At 42.1% G+C, this 23037-nt stretch overlaps 1 protein-coding gene across 2 annotated transcripts in view; it reads right to left on the minus strand.

The window, feature by feature from the left end:
* LOC136882161 (uncharacterized) overlaps window positions 1-23037 on the minus strand; it is a 106892-nt gene that overhangs the window by 81757 nt on the left and 2098 nt on the right. The window contains exon 1 of one of the 2 annotated variants that reach the window (XM_067154714.2): window positions 7738-8149. The exons of the other annotated variant lie outside the window; for it this stretch is intronic. The gene's annotated coding sequence lies outside the window, so the exon portion shown is untranslated. Of the gene's footprint in view, window positions 1-7737; window positions 8150-23037 lie in introns of those variants that run through there. 2 annotated transcript variants of the gene reach the window in all.

A 23037-nucleotide genomic window follows, 5' to 3' on the forward strand; every position in this document is an offset into this window, starting at 1 on the left:
GCTGGAATACTATGATGAACCAGTGCGTTACGTACCAGTAGTATCAGAAAATAGAAGAAATAAACTTCTCCAGGGGAGCTACTTGAACAAGGACCTTCCTGCTGATAGGCTTGGCCCACAGCAGGCACGCTACTGTGTCAATGGCTGAAACCCACGGTGTGTTAGTGTTTGATGCTCATTTCTCGGCATGGCTTTCGAGCCCAACCAAGCCACGTGGAGATTTAGCAACACTGCCTCGTAAAGCCCATTTGAATTCGCCCGTGAAGTGATCTGATTGGCTAACTTCTTCAGCAGCTGATAAAATTACAACGGCGCGAGATATCGACGTTTTTTTTTCAATTTACCTATTAGTCATATACTATTATATACTACTAGCAGTTACCCGTGGCTTCGCTCACGTGGATTTCGTCATCTGATAAAAGTAATCGTTCCTCGGTACTGTACTAAGACATTATCTGAAAATCCCTAGTATAAAAACTCACCGAAGAATTGAGTTTCATTTACCCCAGAAAGTCTTTGTAAACCACGTTTGTTCTATTGCCTTTTGGGTTCTAAGATGCGACTTAGAACTGTAGGTGTGAGAAATAGTCTTCTCTCACGTCGAAAAAATGTTTATTTTTAAAGGAGATTCCAAATATATATTTCCACGTCAGTAACATCTTCAGTTTCTGAGATGCAAGTATCCTCGTAAAAATAATTCAGCTAATGTCTCAGTTATTCCCCCCTATGTGGGTTTTCCAAAAACAAAAGAATCGTGTTTCTTTATTTCTAAAGGAGATTCCAAGTACCAATTTTCACGTCTGCAACACCTTTAATTTTTGAAATATAAGTATCCTCATACAAAAAAATTCAACTAATTTTTCAATTTTCATCCCCTTATGTGGATTTTCCGAAAAACAAAAACAAAAAATACGTACTTCATTAGTTTTAAAGAAGACTCCAAATACCAATTTTCACGTCTGTAAAATCTTCAGTTTTTGAGAGAATTCCACTCCCTTTTCAGTCCTTTTTTTCCCCCCCTCTCATAAGTGTTTTTTTTTTTCGGAAACAAAAAATATGTGGTTCTATATTTTTATAAAACAGATAAAAAATACCAATTTTCACTTCTGTAACATGTTAAGTGTTGATATGTGCTATCGATACGCTCATTTTAAAAATTCATCCCTCTTTTCAGTTCACTTTAAGCGGATTTTCCGAAAACAAATTACCTGTGTTTCTTTACTTTCACAGGACATTCCAATACCAATTTTCACGTGTGTAGAATGTTACCTTCCTGAGAAATACTGTAGATATGTATAGTCTTTTAAAAAAACTCACCCCCTTTGTCAATGCCGTTCACCCCTATTAAAGTGGATTTTCCAAAAATAAAAAAAATGTGTTTATTTTTAAAGAAGATTCCAAATACCAGCTTTAACGTCGGTAACATCTTCAGTTGTACGACTCGTTGGCTGAATGGTCAGCGTACTGGCCTTCGGTTCAGAGGGTCCCGGGTTCGATTCCCGGCCGGATCGCGGATTTTAACCTTCATTGGTTAATTCCAATGGCTCGGGGACTGGATGTTTGTGCTGTCCCCAACATCCCTGCAACTCACACACCACACATAACACTATCCTCCACCACAACTAACACGCAGTTACCTACACATGGCAGATGCCGCCCACCCTCGTCGGAGGGTCTGCCTTACAAGGGCTGCACTCGGCTAGAAATAGCCACACGAAATTAAAAACCCTACAGTTTTCTTTCCCAAACAGTAAGTCATAATATGTTTACCTGCCGGGCTGAGTGGCTCAGATGGTTAAGGAGCTGGCCTTCTGACCCCAACTTAGCACGTTCGATCCTGGCTCAGTCCGGTGGTATTTGAAGGTACTCAAATACGTCAGCCTCGTGTCTGTAGATTTAGTGGCACGTAAAAGAACTCCTGCGGGACTAAATTCCGGCACCTCGGCGTCTCCGAAAACCGTATAAGAGTAGTTAGTGGGACGTAAAACAAATAACATTAATATGTTTACCGTACCGATTGGGAACGAACTTTGACTTAAACGGCATTCAGAGTGTCACAGTTCATCTCAGTTACCCCAAAGACTATGAATTCGTCACTAATATCGTCATTTTCGGATTTTTAAGTTTCACCCCCTTCCTTTAGGGGTGCTAGGGGTTTGGTGCCCCTACAGTAATTTTTCCGGATAGTAAGTTACATGAGTATCAAATTTGGTCGAGAGTTATGCTGGAACATACACACATTCACCCGTAATCTCTGTAATTTGCGACATTTTCTCACCTTCTCACCCCCTGTGCCATGGGGACAGAACTTGGACTTTTCATTTTTATATAATTATATAGAAGATAAAAACAGAAATAAGTTTTATGGAACATATTATAATCTTCACATACGATTGGGTAGGCAACCCGCTGATCGGATTTGTCTTGCGGTTTGCTTATCTTCCCCTATTTTATTTTTTACCACTTAGTGCCGAAGTACCAATCAGATTTCGTTCAAACCACTTCATAATCCCTCTCAGATGCAATAAGAACAAGTTGTGAAAATTTCAGCGAAATCGGTCCAGTAATTTTTGAGTCTATTAGCTTAAAACATACCAACATCCAATTAGATTACTCATATAATCTGTTCACGTTGTTTCCGACCATCCTGTATGTGACTGCCCGTTAACGACGAGTATTAAAGCTAGTAGTTCATGCAATTACGGAACCTTAGATTACAAACCTTTTAGGTCAAAGTTCTAAGCTGAAATATATTCACACAGCGGTTTTTTTCTAGATGACCATGAAGATAATTTACTGAAAAGACGCCGTACAGGAACACTTGAAGGAATGCTTGTGTTATACAGTCGAACCTCGATATCTCGAACCTCCATTACTCGAATTTTCATTATCTCGAAGTAACTTAAATTTCCCGGCCGTTTGTCCTATTCTTCGCGTGTATTTATTTCTCTGTTACTCGAAATGCGGTTACACGAATTTCTCGAAGCAAACATTTTCCCCCCTTGAAGCAAAACATACTCTGTAACTCAAATTTTGTGTAACATTAACTGTGCAATACGGCATTTGTGGTTTGTGAGGAGCAGTTAACAAGTAAAGAAAGGGTTACAGTGTTGCTGGGAGCTAATAAGACGGGAACCGAAGAACGAAAACTTCTAGTGATCGGAACATCGGCGAAGCCTCGCTGTTTCTCGGATGTGAATTAATTATGGTTCACGTACGAAAGCAACCCCCACCAAGTCGCGGATGACAAGCTCCATTTACGAATCTGGGCTGCGTGACATTGACGAAAAGTTTCAACGTGAACGGAGAAAAGCTTAACAGTAACAAACAGAAGAGACTTATGTTTCTTTTTTTTTTTTTCAAAGATGTTAACGGACTACTGTATGTACTGTATCCTGTCTTCTGAACAGTTACTATAATGAAAATCCACAGCCTGTTTCCAGTCATTCGACCAGTTCAGGAATGGAATGAATGAAGACCCCATCTAGCGGCAAGAATAGGAATTGTGTCGGCTGCCGAAGCCTGTCACACTCCTCTGGGGCAATGACTAATGAATGATAGATGAAATGAAATGATATAGGAGAGTGTTGCTGGAATGAAATATGACACCAAGCTCGATAGCTGCAGTCGCTTAAATGCGGCCAGTTTCCAGTATTCGGGAGATAGTGGGTTCGAACCCCACTGTAGGCAGCCCTGACGATGGCTTTCCGTGGTTTCCCATTTTCACACCAGGCGATGCTGGGGCTGTACCTTAATTAAGACCACGGCCGCTTCCTTCCCACACCTTGCCCTCTCCTGTCCCATCGTCGCCATAAGACATATCTGTGTCGGTGCGACGTAAAGCAACTCGTAAAGAAAAACAAAATATGACAGGGAAATTCGGAGTACCCGAAGAAAAACCTGTCCTGCCTCCGCTTTGTCCAGCACAAATCTCACATGGAATGACCGGGATTTGAACCACGGAACCCAGCGGTGAGAGGCCGGCGCGCTGCCGCCTGAGTCACGCAGGCTACTCTAAAAAGTTACTATAATAAGGGTTAAAATTAAAGTGTTGACGTAAAAAAACGTTTGTTTGTATATTTTTAAATACTGTTAAAATGAATTTATTCAGCATACGCCCGTAGATACATATGATTCAATCATGTGCTAAACATGCTCAAAAACAGTGTTCTCTGTATCTCGAAATTTCGATAACTCGAAATAAAATTAGCTACCGAGGCGATTCGAGATATCGAGGTTCCACTGTATTTTAAGAACATCGTTGGGATAAGTATGATGTCTCAAAAAAAAAACTCGTGTCCTCATCCCGAGGTGGTGCAGCTCTTTTCAGGCACACCCCCATTGAAGGTGAGCTGCATGTACCATTTCAACCACATACCAGCCCTCCTGCCATTCTTAAATTTCTAGCAGTACCGGGAATCGAACCCAGGCCCCCGAGGACGGTAGCTAATAACACTAACCGTTACGCTATGGAGGCGGACAGTATGATGTCTCTGGAAGTATTGGAGAGGTAAGAAAGTACCCCCACCCGGAACTGGGTGAAGTTATTTGTTTTGCTGTAGCAGAACTGAAATAGTTATCATCCCCCCCCCCCCCCGTTACTAGAAAGTAACGATTACAAGTAAAAATTACTAAAAGTGGAATCGACTACTTTTACGCAATTATTTCCCGCATCTGGTCGCTTCCAACACAATGTCCAGTATTTATAGAATACCATGTTTATTTTCTTCCAGCTCTCCCCTGTTTGCGTAAACCTTTGTGCTGTATGGTGTGAAAATCAGACGCTTCAGAAGTTGATTCGTGTTAAATGAAACGGACCATTAGTCAAAACGCACCAGTCTTTATAAGATGAATTCAAGGTCTTCCAAGTTGAACTAGTGTATAACATTCGGGAAGACCTGATCACCAAGTGAAGCGTATTTGAATTTTTTTTTTACTGAAACTGCACGTCACATGTTTTCCAAAATGGAGTTATGGTCAGGAAGCCGTTTATTAAGTGTGGAGCTGTCATCATCATCTTCTTTCTTCGTTATGCCCGTTTACAGAGCGCGTTGGAACTTGTTAGCTTGATGATAGTTTTCCTTTCTTCTTCTCCTCCCAAAATCTCTTCATGAACTCGCTATGCTGTTTCTTGCGTTCTTTCATCCATTGTTTCCCAGTGGCCTTTTCCGTGAACGTGTGCTTTGCAACCAGATTCCCAAAAGCCTTGCGATCCCTGATGATATCTTCTGTGATGTTCATTTCTTTTAAGTACTATTTTATATTAATTTTTTTAATGAAAACTAAAATCAATCCGTCCGGCCATTCTATCCAGTCGACTTCCTTCATTTTCTTTTAACTGAAAGGTATTCATGCACAGATTTGTCATCAGGTACTATAAATCACTTAACTTCCGCCTTCCTCAAATTATTTGATTTTTTGAATTTTTTGTCTCTCTGAAGCAATCATATCTTTGGTTCTAATTGAGTTACGGAGTTCGTTTTGACCTAAATACACTCAGTGGATCAGGCTCTTTTATTTCAGCTCTTAACTATTCAAATTGGTTGATTCTGAGGAAAGTTTTTTTTTTTTTGCTAGGGGCTTTACGTCGCACCGACACAGATAGGTCTTATGGCGACGATGGGAGAGGAAAGGCCTAAGAGTTGGAAGGAAGCGGCCGTGGCCTTAATTAAGGTACAGCCCCAGCATTTGCCTGGTGTGAAAATGGGAAACCACGGAAAACCATCTTCAGGGCTGCCGATAGTGGGATTCGAACCTACTACCTCCCGGATGCAACTGAGGAAAGTTATGAGTGCACATTCAATTTGACGTCTCATTTCTTCAACATTTTTCTCATTGAAGCAATCATATTTTTCGTTCTAATTGAGGTACGGTCCGACTCGTTGGCTGAATGGTCAGCGTACTGGCCTTCGGTTCAGAGGGTCTCGGGTTCGATTCACGGCTGGGTCGGCGATTTTAACCTTCATTGGTTAAATCCAATGGCCCGCGGGCTGGGTGTTTGTGCTGTCTCCAACATCCCTGCAACTCACATACCACACATAACACTATCCTCCACTACAATAATACGCAGTTACCTACACATGGCAGATGCCGCCCACCCTCATCGGAGGGTCTGCCTTACAAGGGCTGCACTCGGCTAGAAATAGCCACGCGAAATTATATTATTATTGAGGTACGCAGTCCTTTTTGGCCTAAAAACACTCAGTGAAACAAGCGCTTTCTTTTGAGGTAATAACTACTTAAACTGGTAGATTCTGAGAAACGTTATGAGTACATTTGTCTCCGTGACGAAGATCTTTGAAGGACTTTTAAGAGTTCGGCGCGTAGTGTCAATTTCTATGTGTGATGTATTTTCAAGTGTTTTGTTGACATAATATTACATTCTATTTCCACAACAGATCATGAGTTTTATTTCATTAGCTCAAAACTTTGCAAATACCGTACATCCGTGAGGATAGTAACGAACAACACCATACTTTGTACATTGCGGGCGGAGCCAGCGGGAAACTGCTAGTTTCCAGACTAAAGTACACATGTCAATGTATTTCTAACATGTCTGCCTCTACCCGTTGAATGCGATTTGATCCTTCATAGATGGTATGGTGGTACAATACTTTCAAAGTTGGAACTAGTAATTCAAATATCGCAAGTCATCCTACACAATTTTCATCTCCAGAAGGAAGAGTGCCGATTGATCAAAATAAATTGCAAGACATAAGGAAAATAATGCAGTGCATTCCAGCAGAGTATAGTGATTTTTACAAGGCCACGGCCGCTTCCTTCCCACTCCTAGGTCTTTCCTATCCTGCTGTCGCTATAAGACCTATCTGTGTCGGTGTGACGTAAAACGAACTGTAAAAATAAAGAGAATTTTATAGTGAGATTCTCAACTGGCCTACTTCAAGACAAGACAAGAGAAGAGAAGCGAAGAGAAGACAAGACAAATAATTTTAGGTCAGATAATGTAGTGGACTAGAATAAATTAAAATTAATTTCCCACTATTTTGAAAAACAACACGTCTCGGTAGCAAAAACCTTAATCTAAGTCAAAATATTGAAAACCAAGAGTTTGTTTTCATAAACAGAAAAAAGCTAACATTAATATTTTCTAACCCTTAGTTAGGGACTTTGCTACTCCTTTGCCGGACTGAGTGGCTCAGACGGTTGAGCCGCTGGCCTTCCGACCCCTCGTTGGTAGGTTCGATCCTGGATCAGTTCCGAAGTATTTGAAGGTGCTCAAATACGTCAGCCTCGTGTCGGTAGATTTACTGGCACGTAAAAGAACTCCTGCGGAACTAAATTGTGGCACCTCTGCGTCTCTCCGAAAACCGTGAAAGTAGTTAGTGGGACGTAAAGCCAATAACATTAAATTACCTTTACCCCTTCACATATTGGTTTTAAATAGTTATCTTTGTATATCTCGAAACTCCGGATTTCTGACATGTGCTGTTTTAGAAAAATCGATTCAATTATCGTGAGAAGATACACTACATATTTTCCAGCCAATTACAGCTTTTTCACCTCAAATATCTTCTGAATTAAATAAAAACCCACAGATCGCACCTACAACACATCGGTATTGAAGGTTAACTGCTGCACTAATACAATAAAATAAGCTTATTATATTTTAACCCAATTAAAGTATGGGTCCGCAGGTCAGAAGTTTAGGAAGTAGGCCTTCTATAAAAATATATTTGTAACTGGAAGAATATATATGCAAACACTGTATTTACTTACATTTTCTTGTCACGAGGGAAACGGGAGAAAGACCGCGCATTCTTCTCTACTTCATAGTTACTGCAGCCAAACACAGCACATACCTTTCCTCTCATGTTGAGAGGAGATATCAAGGAATGACACACGCTATTTAATTATGTCATCTCACTGAAAAGGCATAAATAACACCAAAAACTTCACACACAAATACACGTGCTCTTATGACAGAATCAGTAGTTCTCAGGTCAATCCGCTAGAGAGAGCTCTAATAGCTGTCCCTCGATATCTCGCTGAGTGTCGCGTATTGTCTCTACTGTATTTGGGTATACTAAACACTCTCTCTTCGATAAGTCGAAACCTGATGCTGCAACTTGTGCCAGCAAAGCTGTATTAGCTGTCGTAACAACAACAAGTAAAAATATCCCAAAAATGGCTTTCACGACCGCAGATCTTATAATCACGGGAATACAACCAGCTTTTGGGTGGTTAGGCCGTGTGCATTTTGCAGTTTCGCCCAGACGTGCCATTTGGGCTCATCAGCTGGAATGACACGCCCCTCCAGGACTCTGCTTAGCAGTGGCAGACCAAACTGTGTGGCCCCGCCGTGTTAGCAAATAGGGATTGCTAACCTGCTAAAGGAGAAGTGAATTCTTCGTTCAAAAATACGTATTTCCCGGGATTGCTAACCTGCTAAAGGAGAAGTGAATTCTCCGTTCAAAAATACGTATCTCCATTTGATAACACGACGGGGCCACACAGTTTGGTCTGCCACTGCTAAGCAGAGTCTTGGAGGGGCGTGTCATTCCAGCTGATGAGCCCAACTGGCACGTCTGGGCGAAACTCTGCAAAATGCACACGGCCTAACCACCCAAAAGCTGGTTCTATTCCAGTGATTATAAAAATATCCCGTTGAAAGATCAAAAAGGTTTGGAGGTAGTAGTTTCTTCAGAAAATTATGTGAATGATGGCAATCATAAATGGTAGTGCAATTACCAACTGTATGATAAAGTCCACTGTATTTCTGCAAGTTATATATCAATGTTTATAGCCAATCACACTTGTCCCTTCGTTTAGTCAAGAAAATCTTGAAATGTCCCGTTTTTCGGTTTTGAAAATCTGGTCACCCTATATTAGCAACACTATCAGATGAAATCAAACAGCAACTCATCCCCTTTATCAGTAGGACCAGACAAAGACTTAACACAATCCCCTTCGTTGTTTACAGCGCAGCCAATCGGTCTGACGAAATCAAAGCTCAAAACGTCCATGCGTATAGAAGGTACAACTTCTAATTCGGATCCGTCACAAGGTTTTAACTGCATTAAGGGGCCACTGCTATTCCCGGCATTGTTATTAGAGCAATTGCACTCTGTCTCACCGAAGAAATTGTAGAAAAAAGTATTGTTTGGACACAGTACAGAGTTCACTTCACTTATGTTGTGACACTGTTTATCGATAGCCATATAACGTTGTGTTTCTGAACATGGTTTAGCACGACAGCCAGCTTCAAGTTCGGAACTGGCATTCAGCTGTAAAACCCACCACTCAGTGTCTTGACATGGTCCTTGATGGAGAAGATATGAACATGATCCATTTCTGTCACAAATTTTCCCTTCGTTTATGCTCTGAGAATAGATCCAATACACCATACTGATCTTATCGTTACTAGTAGAAGCAGCAATGGAACGTATTTCAAATAACATTATTATTACTGACAATATAACTCCTGCATTCATACTGGTGAAAAAGTACACTTTGGCGTATCTGGGTATGTACAGAAAAGCCTATCTCGATGAACATACGTCCTCCTCCAACTTATGTCAAAGACACTCTAGTATGAGCTACGCATTATCGCACTAAAGCGCGATAAACAACTATCTGTAAGCCTTCGATTGTTGACAGAACACAGGTCAGTTCGGGAGCAAGGTCAACATTTCAAGATAGGATAGCTGCTGCTTTTTTTTAAAACCCCGAAGAGAAGGAAAGTCGATCACCATCTGAACAGAAATCATGGCGTCTTCGAAATCACAAATCTACTTTCAGTTATGGGTTTGACCTAAAACCAACCCGTTATCTAGTCGCAGGAAAGTAGCCGACCTTAGATTCCTACATAACGCTGTTAACGGTTTATTTCGTTCTCCTGAACCTGCATCCTTCTTTTCCTTACGTGTTCCAACTCGCAAAACCAGGATTAATCCGCCCCTTCATATTCCGTATTCCCGCCTCTCTCGCGTTCAAAGAAGTTTATTTATCCGCACACCAACCCTCCTTAACTCTTTATCTTCTGACGGGAACTTGGACGTTTTTTCTTCGTATGCCTCCTTTAATCGATTCTTCCTTAACTTAACCTAGTTCATTTTCCTCATATTCCTATTTTCTCTTCGCATTGCTGTCCTCTCTTTTGTACATAATATTTATTTATTTTTTACTGTACTATACCGTTACTTAAGTGTTATATCTGTATTTATCTTACTGTGCCTAGCTGTAAGTTCTTCTCTTCGTTTTACGTTCAATCTTCAATTTTTCTCATTGTTTCTTTAACCTTTATGTTTTGTTGTTATTTGTTGTCTCTCCACAATTATTTTGTTAGTTTTTAATTTGTTCCTCTATTTTTATCGTTAGATGTTTTTCGTCATTGTTCTTCCATTTATTTTTTGTTTCCCTTGTGCTACTCTATTGTAAACATGTTTTTCATTGCGGAACTCTGTAATTCGGCTTCTCGCTGTTTTGGTTTCCCAAATAAATAAATAAATAAATAATAATAAACACTTTATTAATCATCATAATTAATAAAGATACAGCACATAAATTGTGCATTGTATAAACAAAGTTTGTCATATGTACTGTCACTTCTCACTATTACAAAAGTTCACAATAGATAATCCGCGGTTTTTGCATGTGATTACGTGATATCGTCTGCAATGCTCATTGCACAGCTTACAAACACAGGTTTCGTCGGGGTCATGGAAGTATTCGGTGTTGCACAGTTTATGGTGATACCCATGGACCGCCATCGAGTTAACGAAATGTCGCATGTCTTGATTGGTCTTTGTCCATGTTCTATTCATCATCGCCTCCGTTGAGTAGCAATCGAGCCAGATTTCTTCCCTCTTCTTCACTCTGTCCTGCATTAATTTTTCCCAAGCATCTGTGGATGGAAACCCTCGCTTCATTCGGAGGTCCTCGATGAATAAGTTTTCCTTTGCAAGCTCATATGCAAGCCTTGATTTTGTGTATTTTGATATTCCCAGTGTAACTTTCAGGAAGCGCGACTTGACTGCTTCAATTGTCTTCAGCTCAGCCAGACCCAATTTATTCCATATAATGTCTAGTCCATGTGTGGCAATTGGCGCAATTTTCGCATCGAATAGTTTCATAGCAGTTTCTAGTGAAAATAATAAAGTTCCATTCCTGGGTTAGTCATGAAGGATTTAACCCTCGAGCACTCGCGCTGGCGCACTGAGTGCGCCACGTTTAAATAAACGGATGTCCACTGTCACACCAAGAATCTGCTGACCTGTGTTGTTAGGTATTCCTACAGTACAGTTTTAGCTATTTGTATGAGAAGTCAAATAAATATTTCTCCAACAGAAGCGAATTAAACTGCGTTTTAAGTTCACCGCGTCAGAACTGGCGCACTCAGTGCGCCACGCGCGTCATCATGTAAGTATATTTTTATTTACAAATTACTTCTATATTCACTAGAATTGTCTTGCATTAGTTTTTCGTGGGCTGTTTGTTGATTTCTACGTGAGGCTCCAATAATCGTTCCGTTTATTTAGGGCTGCAAGATATCCGTCAAGTCCACAGCTGAACTGGTTACTGAATGATGATCCTGATTTCGACAAAGCAGATGACTGTGAAAATGAGGAAGACAATTCTTAAATTGAAAATGAGGAAATAATTTTCAATGAGCATAACTCGGAAAGTGAACAGAATTATGACTCGGGTACAAGTGATGAAAGTTTTGGTGAAGTTGTGTTAGTCAAAAGTGATTGTTTCATAGGAAGATATAAGTTTGTGTATGGAAGAAACAATGTTCTAGTGGATCCTCTAAGGCTAAAAAAAAAAAAAAATTGTCAAAATATTTCCAGGACCCAAGGGTGAAGCTCGGGGTGTAACAAGTGAACTGTCTGCTTTTCACAAAATTATTGACGTAAATATATTGTAAACTTCACGAATTTGTACATAGCTACCAGGTTGGGATAACAATATTATATTGTAATGTAATTAGGGAGGTAAAATAAAGACTAATATTATCAACAATATTTCAAGAATTAATTGATGAACGATAAAACATAGAATACAGGCTCTCAATTTACTTAACTTCGATAAAAACGTTAACATACTTAATGGAGCACTCAGTGCGCCTCGCGAGTGCTCGAGTGATGAAAAAGAACAAAGAACGCGAGCGCTCGAGGGTTAAATACTGTTAGTGATTGTGATTATTGTCCTAAGGCAAACAGGGCTCAGATTTCTGTGACCTATAAACTCTGGAAATATGCATACATGTACTGTTATGTCCTAAAACTTCCAATATAAGCTCCCCCTGTGTGTGAGGGCGGTAGAATAACGCCCACGGTAACCGCTGTCTAAAGCAGGGGTGGCAAACCTTTTCCAACTAGTGTGTCAGTTAAGGTCTTGTTTACTACTTTTTACTGTCCAGAGTGCCAGGGGCTATATTCATTTAAAATCATCATGAACCCCCTCATTTGATTCGTTTAGGTATTATTTATTAATTATTTATCGTATGATGAAAGGAGGAATATCAGCTATTTACAAAATATGTACAAGAATACAAACATATACACACACACTCTCTCAAGTTCATAAAATTATTCACAAAACTATGTCCAGATGGTTTAGGTATTAGACTGCAGTACATTCCACCGGATGTTTCATGGTTTTATTTTGCATCTATCTATCTATCTATCTATCTATCTATCTGCTAATGCTTTCATTCCCCGCCCTGAAGGGGTGGGGCGGGCCACCTAGAGGGTTACGCCCTCTCTCTGGCTAGGAGAGGTGACGGGAAAGTGGAGAAGTGTGGGATGAAGGAGATGGATAAATGGAGATAAAGAAAAAGGAGATGTGAAGAAATGGCTTCTGGGCTAAGGAGTAGAGTAGAGATGAAACGTTATTGAAAGAGATACAATGTCGTGTACATTCAAAAACAGAAATGAGTGAAGAGTTAGACGAAGGTGCTAGGGAGAAGATGGGAAGCTAGGATGTGCTAGAAAGAGGAGAAGTTAACTAGGGAAGTGAGGAGAAGGTGGAGGAGGGCAAGGTAAGGTGGTGGTTGGGGGAGGTAGTTTGGCGGGGGTGGGACTGTAGAAGATAAAAAACCGAGCTCGATAGCTGCAGTCGCTTAAGTGCGGCCATTATCCAGTAATCGGGAGATAGTGGGTTCGAGCCCCACTGTCGGCAGCCCCGAAGATGCCCGTGGTTTCCCACATTCACACCAGGCAAATGCCGGGGCTGTACCTTATTTAAGGCCATGACCGCCTCCTTCCCATTCCTATCCCATCGTCGCCATAAGACCTATCTGTGTCGGTGCGACGTAAAGCAACTTGCAAAAAAAGGGACTGTAGAAGATCGTAGACGTGGTGAGTGAGGAGGAGGGACAGGCCGGGGACGACTGCGGGTGCGAGGGAGGACGGTGCAAGGGTTGTGGAGGTGAATAAGAGGGTTCGACCCGATGATAGTGACCGTAGAGTCCCTGAGCGATGAGGCGCTGGATGTCGTCGGGATTCTGAAGTTGCGATGCGCACCAGGAACGTTGGACCGTCGGCATTGTAGGTGCGAGAAGCTCGTCGTAGAGGGAGGCCTGATTGGCGAAGATAATCAACAATGGCTGCAGGCGCTATGCTTGGATCCACACCGCGAATAACATAACTGTAGGTGGAAGAATGTTCAGGTGGCGGTGAACGTACCACGTTCGTAGGAGGAGCGGTGGTAGGTCCCTCGGCAGACGGCTGAACAGAAGTAGGCTGGCGATTTAGGGGATCAGGGGAGGGAGGGGTGGGAAGAGAGGTTATCAATTGACGTCAGAAAAGTTGGATGGCGCAGCCACGCGGTAGAATGTTGAAGCTGCAACATAGTGACTGGTGAGGTTTATTTACATGGCGAAGCATTGACGTCGTGATGGAAACAGAAAGAAAATTGTCAAATTTGAGGAGGTACTGCTCTGTATACGGTTGCAAATCGTATAAAACGGATGCGAAATCTGTTCACTACTTTCCTGTACAAAAAGTCTAGAGAGAAAGATGGGTTTCCGCACTGTCAACTGGAAAACGCGTTACACGATATATGACAGTGTGCAGTCTGCATTCTTTTGAAGACGACTTCTTTCCACAGCGTAGGTATCGGTACTGTTTATTGTACTCATTGATACTTATTGTCTCTAATTTGTATTCACAAAGATTTAGCTACATCAACAATACTGATAAACTTGTAGCCTAATACTTCTGTGCCGCACCTAGAATGTAATCCGCTATTTGTAAACTACTTCATATGTGTAACAGCAGACAGTAAATTAACTATCTACATGTGAATAATATCTTTAACTGGTAGTAATTAAGCGCTGAATTTAAATTGCCTATACAATACTTCTATCAATGAAAGAAAATATGTGGTATTTTGCCATCATAAATTCACTTTTTTGCTATTTGTTTTACGTCACACCGACACAGATAGGTCTTATGGCGACGATGGGACAGGAAAGGTCTAGGAATGGGAAGGAAGCGGCCGTGACCTTAAGGTACAGCCCCAGCATTTGCCTGGTGTGAAAATGGGAAACCTCGGAAAACCACCTTCAGGGCTGCCGACAGTGGGGTTCGAACCCACTATCTCCAGGATGCGAGCTCACAGCTACACGCTCCTAATCGCACGGCCAACTCGCCCGGTCATCTTAAATTAGAAGCCATAACCTAATTATTTGGTAGAATTGGACAAACCAAGTATTCTTCAACTTCAAACAGCTGTGACTGTAGAGGTTATAGTACTCTTAAATTATAATTTTTCAACTTTGCTCTGCATGTTCTGTAGGTAGTTATAATTTTTATACTTATTATTGTCGGTTCTAAGTTCTAAAGTTTGTGCTGATCGTAAATGGAAGAACATTATGTTTATGTGGGCTGTTCCAACACAAGCCTGTATAAAGCCTAGGATTTATTTGCTTTACAACATTTACTTAGTAGAATTATTATTTTCTTTCTTCCCCAAAATTACAGTTTACAAAACAGGTAACTCCCCCGTCACCTGGCTAAGGCTTTGGCATGGGCCAAATCAACAAGAAATTACTCCATAACCTCTAACAGTGGAAAATTACAGTAGCTTAACTGTTAAGGTGAATTAGCGTGTCAACGGTAACATTTCTCTGACAAACCCGCTTTACATATACAGTTGCACCATATTTTCACCCTCTTGTTCATGACAACATTAACTTTGTGCGGTTTTGAATCGATGTGGGATTATTGTAAACACAACGCTACAACACCTGTTTCATCTTCTGTTTCAAACTTTTTACCTACACATATCAAGTAATTACGCTTTCTTCCCCTTCCACTAATGAACGCGTGAAATCTCCGACAACTCTCAACAATTGCGCATACGACACCAAAGACATTTTGAACAATTAATAAATCCTACAGACGCACATCCGATCACTGTCGTGTTTACTTCCCGTCACTATCTCGCTGCCATATTGGAAACAGCTGACCGTAAGCTCCTCCCCCATTTCGGACGTCAATAGGGGAAAAGGATGGGACGTAGTGGTATTAGTAATAGGAAGGATGGGAGAGAAGTGAGCAGAAGTAGTGATGATGGTGGTAGTAGTGAGGACAGGTATGGTAAGAGGCATACTGAGGGATGGGTAAGCGGATACAGTGAAGGTGATGGTAGTAGTTGTGGGGCAGGATGATGGAGGGGGTGGGGGTAAGAAATACGGAGGAGGCGTACTTGCAGCAGGCGTAACAGGGTCTCCAACATCCAAGATCTGGACGATGACGTGTGAAGGTGTAGATATCACTCGGTAGAGACTGCGATGAAGAAACACTCCATTAGTCTGGACATGGTTGCAGGCATCCAAAGTGTAGAAAGAGAGAAGCACCTCTGGTGCGAGATCGGGGCCGTCGTAAAGTCTGGTGACACCAGAGACACCGTGTGTGCGAAGGGCACTGTAAATGTCCTCGTCCGAGATCGCTGGGTCAACGTCATGGATTATACAAGTAAACATGGCTGGGGAAGGCCGGCCTCTAACTTGGTGCCAGCCGATATGCTTATTAGCTCGGCGAGGTGCGAAGGTACAGGTGTGGGTCACCCCGGCCGATCAAAAATTGATGTGACAAAACACTCATGTGCGTGTTGAGTCGCGTTATTTTGCAATTGGCAAATCAAAAGAGGCTCCGGCATGAGCAGTTCCTGAGGAAAGTGGAGGGTACGCGGTTCAACCAGTACCTGCATCGCTTTCCACTAGACTGATCGTTAGGTTCCAAAATGGGAAAATAAATAAATGCAATGAAAATGTTAATCTTATAGCAGATTCTACATACTGCATATGAGTTGATTACATTTGTAAGTACAGAAGACATTATGAGTAGAATTTTATAAACAATATAAATTTATTACGGATGAGCTGTGTGTTCAACATCAAAATTGTTAGTGTAAATTATATAATACTGTATTTTACTGTCTTCTTCTCTTGTTAATTGCCGGGCTGAGTGGCTGCCAACTTGGCAGGTTCGATCCTGGCTCAGTCCGGTGGTATTTGAAAGTGCTCAAGGTATGTCAGCCCCGTGTCGGTAGATTTACTGGCACGTAAAGTAACTCCTCAGGGACTAAATTCCGGCACATCGGCGTCTCCGAAAACCGTAAAAGTAGTTAGTGGGATGTAAAGCAACTAACATTATTATTATTATTATTATTATTATTATTATTATTATTAACTGAAAATGTAGTGCTTGATAATAATGTATTTTTGTGTACCACTTGCCACCGAGGTAGACACCTTATTTGCAAATAAATTATTTTGATTTGATTTGACATACTTCTTTATTAAAGCATAATGCTGAAATATTCTATGTTGCTAGATTTGCGACCTATTTATTACATGTTAAAAACATTAAAATATGTTAGTATGTTGTGCGGCGTGCCACGAAAGTCGTGTTCGCATGTCGCCTAGCGGCACGCGTGTCACCGGTTCGTTATCCCTGGTCTAGAGCCCCCGTGACGGCAGCGCGCCGGCCTCTCACCGCTGGGTTCCGTGGGTTCAAATCCCGGTCAATCCATGTGAGATTTGTGCTGGACAAAGCGGAGGCGGTACAGGTTTTTCTCCGGGTAATCCGGTTTTCCCTATCATATTTCACTCCAGCAACACTCTCCAATATAATTTTATTTTATGTGCCATTAATTAATCACTCCCCCAGAGGAGTGCGACAGACTTCGGCAGCGGGCACAATTCCGATTCTAGCCGCTAGTTGGGAACATCATTCATTCCATTTCTGACCAGGTTGTAACTGGAAACAGGCTGTCTGTCCTAAGAGGTGACTAAAAGGGGCTCTAGGGGCCCGTAACTTGGAAGCGTGTGTTGGCAACCACGGGGGTCTTAGCTGTGTCCGGGAGTTGTTTCCACTTACTTGTGCCAGGCTCCCCGCTTCCATCTTTCCTATTCAACTTCCCTTCGTCAACTCGTGTTCTTTTCCGACCCCTGTGGATGGGGGCGGTAGAATAACACCCACGGTATCCTCTGCCTGTCGTAAGAGGCGACTAAAAGGGGCCCAGGAGCTCTGGAACTTTGAAGCGTGGATTGGCGACCACGGGACCCTTAGCCGAATCCTGGCATTGCTTCCACTTACTTGTGCCAGGTTCCTCACTTTTATCTATCCTATCCGACCTCCCTTGATCAACTCTTGAACTTTTCCGACCCCGACGGTATTAGAGCATTAGGGAGGGAATCTTCCATTCATGCCCTTCGTGACCCTTACCTTTCTATGGCCGATACCTTCCATGTTTCCCTCTGATTAGTGTTATATAGAGGATGGTTGCCCAGTTGTACTTCCTCTTAAAACAATAATCGCCGCCACCAACCCCTAAAATAAGACATAAATTCAAAATTGTCCAGAAATTGCTTAGAAGAGACTTTTTATTCACTATTATACAAACATTTTGATAATGGCCATAACAGACTGTTCACTCTATAAAAACAAAATAAACAGAATTAAATGTCCTCGTAAAACAAGATACTGTATTTACCTGAACTCGCCCTCATTGTAGAGAAGAGAAAAATATTCTGAGAAAAAATGTCTAACGCCGGTAGTCTTCTACGCTACTAATCGTTTCAGTTATGTTAATCGAGTTACCGAGTGCTAAGAATTACTACGAGGCGTGTCTGGGAAATAAGTATACATCACATATAGATTTTTTACCTTTTTTTTATTTTTTTATTTTTTACAATCCGGAGATGAGATAAGTTTGGATGCACTAGAGATGTAGGTATGGAGTAGAACAGAACAAGTGAAATGGGAAGAACGGGTAAGGAATGACGAGGCATTACGAAAAGTTGGAGAAGAACGAAGTATGTTGCAAATCATCAGGAGAAAAATGAACTGGATCGGACATTGTCTGCGGAGGGACTATTTACTGAAAGAAGGATTAGAAGGAATGGTGAAAGGCAAACGAGGAAGAGGAAGGAAAAGGTATCAAATGTTGGACAATATGAAAGGAAAGAAATACTCGGACATGAAAAACTTGGCGGAGAACAGGCAAAAGCGGAAGAGGTTCATCCCATGACAAGACCTGCCATAAGGCAGAATACATGGATGATGATTACAATCCACTTTACGTCACACCGTCACAGATAGGTCTTATGGCGACGATGGAATAGGAAAGGGCTAGGAGTTGGAAGGAAGCGGCCGTGGCCTTAATTAAGGTACAGCCCCAGCATTTGTCTGGTGTGAAAATAGGAAACCACGGAAAACCATATTCAGAGCTGCCGACAGTGGGGGTTCGAACCCACTATCTCCCGAATGCAAGCTGATAGCTCCGTGACTCAAACCGCAGAGCCACTTGCACTGTATATATATAAACAAGCAAAGGAGAGTACCAAAGTTAGACGCGCATGGGAAAAAAAGGTAGAAATTCCGAAATATTTACCCTAATACTGCCTTGGGGAAAGACCATTGATTTTCACTATCAGAATCTTGGCTGGTAGGGTAGGAGAGGTGGTAGTATACAATTTCTAATCACTAGATTGCGTGCCAAAAGCCTGCATTCAATTCCAAACTTCCCCGCAGTGTTCATACGGAGTGAGTGAATCCCTGCAGATGGCGATTCGGCCGTCGGATGGGGACGTTAAGATGGTGTGGTGGATATTGTTTTAGGAGGAAGCAATCAGGGCAAACATCCTCTATCAGCACTGATCAGAGGCAGACGGGGGGGGGGGGGCGGAGTTCCGACTGTTCGATATATAAATATATCGGCAAAAGAAGGAGAAGAGTCACAAGGGGCGTGAAAATGAGGACTCCCTAGGCCTTGTAGAGTCGAAAGAGAACAAGAGATATCGGATAGCAAAGATGAAAGTGAGGAGCCCGCGACGCAAGTAACTGGAAATAATGTCAGACTTTTTTTTTTTTTTTTTTTGCTATTTGCTTTACATCGCACCAACACAGATAGGTCTTATGGCGACGATGGGATAGGAAAGGCTTAGGAACGGGAAGGAAGCGGCCGTGGCCTTAATTCAGGTACAGCCTCAGCATTTACCTGGTGTGAAAACCATCTTCAGGTCTGCCAACAGCGGGGTTCGAACCCACTATCTCCCGGATGCAAGCTCAGAGCTGCGCGCCCCTAACCGCACGGCCAACTCGCCCGGTCAATGTAAGACTGGGCTAGGGGAGCCGTGGTCACCAACCCTAGCTCCTAAATTGCATTTAGGGCCCAGGTGGCAGATTCCCTACCACTGTTTACTTCCGTCTTTTCGAAATGATTTCGAAGAAATTAGTAATTTATCGAACATTTTTTCCTCTTGAATTCCAATTTTATCTTCATCTTTCCTACTTAAAAAGCTCCACTCAAGTTTATTCTTCTACTAATGTCAATTCAAGCGATCTCTCCACTGACAGTTCGGAACATTCGCAGTTAATTTTTACAATTTTGCTCTATGTCGCACCGACACAGATAGGTCGTATGGTGATGATGGGGTAGGAAAGGCCTAGGAGTGGGAAGGAAACGGCCGTGGCCTTAATTAAGGAACAGCCCCAGCATTTGCCTGGTGTGAAAACAGGAAACCACGGATAATCATATTCAGGACTGCCGACAGTGGGGTTCGAACCCATTATCTCCCGAATACTGGCCGCACTTAAGCGACTGCAGCTATCGAGCACGGTATAACTCCTCTCAAGAAGATAATCACCACCATCATGTCTCAATAAACGACCGGCGACTCAAACGTTAAGGAGTAAAACCCACAAACCAAAACCAGATTTACGACTGTCTGGAGTCACCCCCGCTCTCGACCAATAGCATGCCTGCTTTGCCAATGACACACTCCACATGGTGTCCAGGGTAGACTTCAAAAGCGTGCCGATCGTTAACGAGGGAATAGGAAACTGAAAGAACTCTACTGCCAGAGATTTAAACATTTCAGGAAAGCTGGTATGTGGGTAAAATGATACATTCAGTTTGCCTATATGGGTGGTGTGCCTGAAAATAGCCGTACCACCTCTTGATGAGGACACGATTTTGCCACTTCAGAAAGCCTGCACCACGGCAGCTGAGGCTAGCCGATCAGTTTAAAAAATAGCCTTCAGGCAAGCAAAAATACCCAGTCTTCATGCCAGAAGACTAAACAAGACGTGGCTAAAATCCCCAATACGATCGAGGCCCCTCTGAACTGAAGACTGCAATGCTGATCATTCAGCCAAAGAGTCGGGCATTCGAATAATAAAGGTAGTTCTTACTGCAGAAATTCGTAATCTTCTTCTTCTTCCTCCGCTTTTTCACATTGTGGGGTCGCGCGTGCGAACTGTGTGTCGCATAAGGGCCATGGCCTACCAAGCGACCGCTGCTCAGACCGAAGGCCTGCACATTATGAAGTGCCGTGTGGTCAGCACGGTGAATCTTCTCGGTCGTTATTCTTGGCTTTCTAGAGCGGAGCTGCCATCTCACCGTCAGATAGCTCCTCAATTGTAATCATGTAGGCTGAGTAGACCTCGAATCAGCCTTCAGATACCAGTAAAAAAACCTGACCTGGCCCGGAATCGAACCCGGGCCTCCGGGTAAGAAGCAGTCACGCTACCGCTAATAATAATAATAATAATAATAATAATAATAATAATAATAATAATAATAATAATAATAATAATAATAATAATTCACTAGGTTTCTGAGGGACGTGAAGTTCCCGCGCCGATCTCACATTCCTCGTCCATCCTTTTCGATCTTGAGCCTGCTCTTTCCAGTTATCAATCTGGAGGGTCCGGCATACCTTGCTGATCTCCTTCTTCCAGGCGCTTCGTGATCTTGAAGGTCTTTTCCCATTAAGAGATCCCTTGTATAGATCTATTGGTGCTCTGTTATCCTGCATCCTCAGTACATGTCCAGCCCAGCACAGTCTGTTGGATTCTATCACACCCATTATACTGTGTGGTTGAGAGAGGGTGTAAATCTCATAATAACAATAATAATATTGGTTTTCACCACACCAACTATTTTTGCGGTTATCGGAGTAGCTGAGGGGCCGGAATTTTGTCCCGAAAGATGTACTGCATGTTGGCGATCACGGATCGAAATTTCATGCGTTCAGAAGCTGCACGGAGGAGTTCAGCATCTGTTCTCACTTATACGATTTCGTATGTTGTTGAAACAATACATTAATCATCATCTTCCATTTTTGCCAACCAACTTGACTCGAATAACTGAAGGACTACGGGGAGTTGCGTCCCGGTAAATCTAGTGACGCTAAACTGGCGTATTTGAGCGCCTTCAAATAGTCACCGGTCAAAGTGTCTCATGTCAAGATATTTTTTATCATAACACAGCAATTATATCAGGTCAAATATGCTTCTCCTTAGATATTACAACCCTAATGTCAGGCCCACGGCTGAATGATCAGCGTCTTTGCCTTCGGTCACCGGGTTCCGTTCCCAGCTAGGTCCATGGATTTTAATCTTATACTGTTAATTCCCCTAGCTCGGGGACTGGGTATTTGTGCTGTCCCCAATGTTCTTGTTAACATTATACTTCACCACACAAACTTTCTCGTCAAAGGGCCTGTTTTAAGGACTGCACCAGGCTAACAATAACCGTACGAATTATATTATTATCATAATTATTATATGAGTAATACAACCCTAATAATCAGAACTTATGGACCCTGCCTTGCTATTTTATATAAGCCTGCATAGACTTTGAGAAACTACTGATGTTCAGAAGTACATACGAGAACATAAATGCTTAACAGAAGTAATGGAATGGAGTCAAATGAAGTTGTGTCACATTATGTCACGAGATATCGGAGTAAGAAAAGAGGTAAATGAGTATTGTTACTTAGTGGAAGAATAGTTAATAATATCATTGAAACTTATGGTAATCAACATGGACAATAAATGGTGCCGTTAGAAAAAAAAAAAAAAAAAAAAGGAAATGGCGTATGGCTTTTAGCACCGGGAGTGTCCGAGGACATGTTCGTCTCGCCAGGTGCAGGTCTTTTGATTTGACACCCGTAGGCGACCTGCGCGTCGTAATGAGGATGAAATGCTGAAAACGCCTCACACACCCAGCCCCCGAGCCACTGGAATTAACCAATTAAGGTTAAAATCCCCGGCCCGGCCGGGAATCGAACCCGGGACCCTCTGGACCAAAGGCCAGCAAGCTAACCATTTAGCCATGGAATATCCGAAGTTGAATGTAGCCTATTTCGCTCTAGATGGCTCTGAAGAGCGATATCGATCATTGAATGCGATGCACAAACGATCGACAAAGCAGTAAAATCCAAGACTGAAATGTAAAATACAGTTTGTTCATATTCAGACAGAATAACAAGTGATTTTGATAAGATTACGATACTAAACAGCCAATGCCGAGGAAACAAACTTTGTTCTTGAGGTGTAAATGAATAACTTTTGTGTTTGTGAATGCAATTGCTGTCCTGTATGATTTACTGTATAATGAATTCAGCTGATGTCTTGCTATGATGAAATACACCCAAAGTCACTGAAATTGAAGGTTAGGTTAAATCTGTTGCCTAAAAACCCGGCATGGTCTCATTTCAATTTCTTCATTACTGCCATTACTGCTGTTACTAGAGTTCATTATCCACAAGAGATT

Source organism: Anabrus simplex, chromosome 10 (assembly GCF_040414725.1).
Source record: "Anabrus simplex isolate iqAnaSimp1 chromosome 10, ASM4041472v1, whole genome shotgun sequence".
Classification (NCBI taxonomy): Eukaryota; Metazoa; Arthropoda; class Insecta; order Orthoptera; family Tettigoniidae; genus Anabrus; species Anabrus simplex.